Below are 6,000 nucleotides of genomic sequence, written 5' to 3'. Positions count from 1 at the left end.
GTGTTATTAGTTTAAGCAGACTGTGATTGTCTTTTGTTGTGACTTAGATGAAGATCAGATCATGTGTCCCTCCCAGTGCATGCTGGGAAGAAGACGCGGTCCGTCTCCTGTGGACTCCATCAGCCAGCCGCGCACCCTGCTGGAAAGGTAAGTATATTAGCAGGGACCCGAATCTACCGGGGGGGGGGGTGGATGGCTATGGCATGGGGCTCATGGCGCTGGCTGGGGGACATGATGATGGTGGCAAACTGGCATTGGCATGGGTCTGATGGTGTTGGCTGTGGGACATGATGCTGGTGCCAAAGGCATGGGGCTGATGGCACTGGCTGTGGGACATGATGATGGTGGCAATGGCATGGGGCTGATGGCGCTGGCTGGGGCACATGATGGTGGCAATGGCATGGGGCTTATGGCGCTGGCTGTGGGACATGATGGTGACAATGGCATGGGGCTGATGGCACTGGCTGGGGCATATGATGATGGTGGCAATGGCATGGGGCTGATGGCGCTGGCTGGGGGACATGGATGATATGGCATGGAGCTGATGCCGCTGGCTGTGGGACATGATGATGGTGGCAATCGCATGGGGCTTATGGCGCTGCCTGGGGGACATGGATGATGATGGCCATGTAATTTGTATACATACAGAAGAAAATAATATATCGGCATATATTGTTATATCGCACATGCTTCAAATTATATCACGATATAGATTTTAGGATATATCGCCCAGCCCTAGTCTGAACTTGGTTTATGGATGGTCCAGTTTTGGATTATCATGGTCCCCTAGGAATATTTATAGTGTTCTCATGGTTTGTCACCCAGCTTTCTATGAACCCTGAATGGCACAGAATCAGAGTACCTGTACTCACTACATTCTCTCCTATGGATTGCCTTTGTGTCAGTCTCCAGTGTAGTTCTGTGATTCTATTCATACACTAGGAAGCCTAGGACAGCACTACATTGCGTGCAGAATTATTAGGCAAATGAGTATTTTGACCACATCCTCTTTATGCATGTTGTCTTACTCCAAGCTGTATAGGCTCGAAAGCCTACTACCAATTAAGCATATTAGGTGATGTGCATCTCTGTAATGAGAAGGGGTGTGGTCTAATGACATCAACACCCTATATTAGGTGTGCATAATTATTAGGCAACTTCCTTTCCTTTGGCAAAATAGGTCAAAAGAAGGACTTGACAGGCTCAGAAAAGTCAAAAATAGTGAGATATCTTGCAGAGGGATGCAGCACTCTTAAAATTGCAAAGCTTCTGAAGCGTGATCATCGAACAATCAAGCGTTTCATTCAAAATAGTCAACAGGGTCGCAAGAAGCGTGTGGAAAAACCAAGGCGCAAAATAACTGCCCATGAACTGAGAAAAGTCAAGCGTGCAGCTGCCAAGATGCCACTTGCCACCAGTTTGGCCATATTTCAGAGCTGCAACATCACTGGAATTCCCAAAAGCACAAGGTGTGCAATACTCAGAGACATGGCCAAGGTAAGAAAGGCTGAAAGACGACCACCACTGAACAAGACACACAAGCTGAAACGTCAAGACTGGGCCAAGAAATATCTCAAGACTGATTTTTCTAAGGTTTTATGGACTGATAAAATGAGAGTGAGTCTTGATGGGCCAGATGGATGGGCCCGTGGCTGGATTGGTAAAGGGCAGAGAGCTCCAGTCCGACTCAGACGCCAGCAAGGTGGAGGTGGAGTACTGGTTTGGGCTGGTATCATCAAAGATGAGCTTGTGGGGCCTTTTCGGGTTGAGGATGGAGTCAAGCTCAACTCCCAGTCCTACTGCCAGTTTCTGGAAGACACCTTCTTCAAGCAGTGGTACAGGAAGAAGTCTGCATCCTTCAAGAAAAACATGATTTTCATGCAGGACAATGCTCCATCACACGCGTCCAAGTACTCCACAGCGTGGCTGGCAAGAAAGGGTATAAAAGAAGAAAATCTAATGACATGGCCTCCTTGTTCACCTGATCTGAACCCCATTGAGAACCTGTGGTCCATCATCAAATGTGAGATTTACAAGGAGGGAAAACAGTACACCTCTCTGAACAGTGTCTGGGAGGCTGTGGTTGCTGCTGCACGCAATGTTGATGGTGAACAGATCAAAACACTGACAGAATCCATGGATGGCAGGCTTTTGAGTGTCCTTGCAAAGAAAGGTGGCTATATTGGTCACTGATTTGTTTTTGTTTTGTTTTTGAATGTCAGAAATGTATATTTGTGAATGTTGAGATGTTATATTGGTTTCACTGGTAAAAATAAATAATTTGGAATGGGTATATATTTGTTTTTTGTTAAGTTGCCTAATAATTATGCACAGTAATAGTCACCTGCACACACAGATATCCCCCTAAAATAGCTAAAACTAAAAACAAACTAAAAACTACTTCCAAAAGTATTCAGCTTTGATATTAACCACCTCAGCCCCCAGTGCTTAAACACCCTGAAAGACCAGGCCACTTTTTACACTTCTGACCTACACTACTTTCACCGTTTATTGCTCGGTCATGCAACTTACCACCCAAATGAATTTTACCTCCTTTTCTTCTCACTAATAGAGCTTTCATTTGGTGGTATTTCATTGCTGCTGACATTTTTACTTTTTTTGTTATTAATCGAAATTTAACGATTTTTTTGCAAAAAAATGACATTTTTCACTTTCAGTTGTAAAATTTTGCAAAAAAAACGACATCCATATAGAAATTTTGCTCTAAATTTATAGTTCTACATGTCTTTGATAAAAAAAAAATGTTTGGGTAAAAAAAAAATGGTTTGGGTAAAAGTTATAGCGTTTACAAACTATGGTACAAAAATGTGAATTTCCGCTTTTTGAAGCAGCTCTGACTTTCTGAGCACCTGTCATGTTTCCTGAGGTTCTACAATGCCCAGACAGTACAAACACCCCACAAATGACCCCATTTCTGAAAGTACACACCCTAAGGTATTCGCTGATGGGCATAGTGAGTTCATAGAACTTTTTATTTTTTGTCACAAGTTAGCGGAAAATGATGATTTTTTTTTCTTTTTTTTTTTTTTCTTACAAAGTCTCATATTCCACTAACTTGTGACAAAAAATAAAAAGTTCTATGAACTCACTATGCCCATCAGCGAATACCTTGGGGTCTCTTCTTTCCAAAATGGGGTCACTTGTGGGGTAGTTATACTGCCCTGGCATTCTAGGGGCCCAAATGTGTGGTAAGGAGTTTGAAATCAAATTCTGTAAAAAATGACCTGTGAAATCCGAAAGGTGCTCTTTGGAATATGGGCCCCTTTGCCCACCTAGGCTGCAAAAAAGTGTCACACATCTGGTATCTCCGTACTCAGGAGAAGGTGGGGAATGTGTTTTGGGGTGTCATTTTATATATACCCATGCTGGGTGAGAGAAATATCTTGGCAAAAGACAACTTTTCCCATTTTTTTATACAAAGTTGTCATTTGACCAAGATATTTATCTCACCCAGCATGGGTATATGTAAAAAGACACCCCAAAACAATTCCTCAACTTCTCCTGAGTACGGGGATACCAGATGTGTGACACTTTTTTGCAGCCTAGGTGGGCAAAGGGGCCCATATTCCAAAGAGCACCTTTCGGATTTCACTCCTCATTTTTTCCTGAATTTGATTTCAAACTCCTTACCACACATTTGGGCCCCTAGAATACCAGGGCAGTATAACTACCCCACAAGTGACCCCATTTTGGAAAGAAGACACCCCAAGGTATTCCGTGAGGGGCATGGCGAGTTCCTAGAATTTTTTATTTTTTGTCACAAGTTAGTGGAAAATGATGATTGATTTTTTTTTTCAAACAAAGTCTCATATTCCACAAACTTGTGACAAAAAATAAAAACTTCCATGAACTCACTATGCCCATCAGCGAATACCTTGGGGTCTTTTCTTTCCAAAATGGGGTCACTTGTGGGGTAGTTATACTGCCCTGGCATTCTAGGGGCCCAAATGTGTGGTAAGTAGGTAAATGACCTGTGAAATCCGAAAGGTGCTCTTTGGAATGTGGGCCCCTTTGCCCACCTAGGCTGCAAAAAAGTGTCACACATCTGGTATCTCTGTATTCAGGAGAAGTTGAGGAATGTGTTTTGGGGTGTCTTTTTACATATACCCATGCTGGGTGAGATAAATATCTTGATCAAATGCCAACTTTGTATAAAAAAATGGGAAAAGTTGTCTTTTGCCAAGATATTTCTCTCACCCAGCATGGGTATATGTAAAATGACACCCCAAAACACATTCCCCAACTTCTCCCGATTACGGAGATACCAGATGTGTGACACTTTTTTGCAGCCGAGGTGGGCAAAGGGGCCCATATTCAAAAGAGCACCTTTCGGATTTCACAGGTCATTTTTTACAGAATTTGATTTCAAACTCCTTACCACACATTTGGGCCCCTAGAATGCCAGGGCAGTATAACTACCCCACAAGTGACCCCATTTTGGAAAGAAGACACCCCAAGGTATTCGCTGATGGGCATAGTGAGTTCATGGAAGTTTTTATTTTTTGTCACAAGTTAGTGGAATATGAGACTTTGTATGAAAAAAAAAAAAAAAATAAGCATTTTCCACTAACTTGTGACAAAAAATAAAAAATTCTAGGAACTCGCCATGCCCCTCACGGAATACCTTGGGGTGTCTTCTTTCCAAAATGGGGTCACTTGTGGGGTAGTTATACTGCCCTGGCATTTTCCAGGGGCCCTAATGTGTGGTAAGTAGGTAAATGACCTGTGAAATCCTAAAGGTGCTCTTTGGAATATGGGCCCCTTTGCCCACCTAGGCTGCAAAAAAGTGTCACACATGTGGTATCGCCGTATTCAGGAGAAGTTGGGGAATGTGTTTTGGTGTGTCATTTTACATATACCCATGCTGGGTGAGAGAAATATCTTGGCAAAAGACAACTTTTCCCATTTTTTTATACAAAGTTGGCATTTGACCAAGATATTTCTCTCACCCAGCATGGGTATATGTAAAATGACACCCCAAAACACATTCCCCAACCTCTCCTGAGTACGGCGATACCAGATGTGTGACACTTTTTTGCAGCCTAGATGCGCAAAGGTGCCCAAATTCCTTTTAGGAGGGCATTTTTAGACATTTGGATACCAGACTTCTTCTCACGCTTTGGGGCCCCTAGAATGCCAGGGCAGTATAAATACCCCACATGTGACCCCATTTTGGAAAGAAGACACCCCAAGGTATTCAATGAGGGGCATGGCGAGTTCATAGAAATTTTTTTTTTTTGGCACAAGTTAGCGGAAATTGATATTTTTAATTTTTTTCTCACAAAGTCTCCCGTTCCGCTAACTTGGGACAAAAATTTCAATCTTTCATGGACTCAATATGCCCCTCACGGAATACCTGGGGGTGTCTTCTTTCCGAAATGGGGTCACATGTGGGGTATTTATACTGCCCTGGCATTCTAGGGGCCCTAAAGCGTGAGAAGAAGTCTGGAATATAAATGTCTAAAAAATTTTACGGATTTGGATTCCGTGAGGGGTATGGTGAGTTCATGTGAGATTTAATTTTTTGACACAAGTTAGTGGAATATGAGACTTTGTAAGAAAAAAAAAAAAAAATTCTGCTAACTTGGGCCAAAAAAATATCTGAATGGAGTCTTACAGAGGGGTGATCAATGACAGGGGGGGTGATCAATGACAGGGGGGGTGATCAATGACAGGGGGGGTGATCAATGACAGGGGGGGTGATCAATGACAGGGGGGGTGATCAATGACAGGGGGGGTGATCAATGACAGGGGTGGTGATCAATGACAGGGGGGTGATCAATGACAGGGGGGTGATCAGGGAGTCTATATGGGGTGATAACCACAGTCATTGATCACGCCCGTGTAAGGCTTCATTCAGACGTTCGGATGCGTTTTGCGGATCCGATCCATCTATCAGTGCATCCGTAAAAATCATGCGGACATCTGAATGGAGCTTTACAGGGGGGTAATCAATGACAGGGGGGTAATCAGGGAGTC

Source organism: Bufo bufo, chromosome 1 (assembly GCF_905171765.1).
Source record: "Bufo bufo chromosome 1, aBufBuf1.1, whole genome shotgun sequence".
NCBI classification, from domain to species: domain Eukaryota; kingdom Metazoa; phylum Chordata; class Amphibia; order Anura; family Bufonidae; genus Bufo; species Bufo bufo.
The sequence above is the reverse complement of the archived record's forward strand: the minus strand, read 5'-3'. Positions refer to the sequence as shown.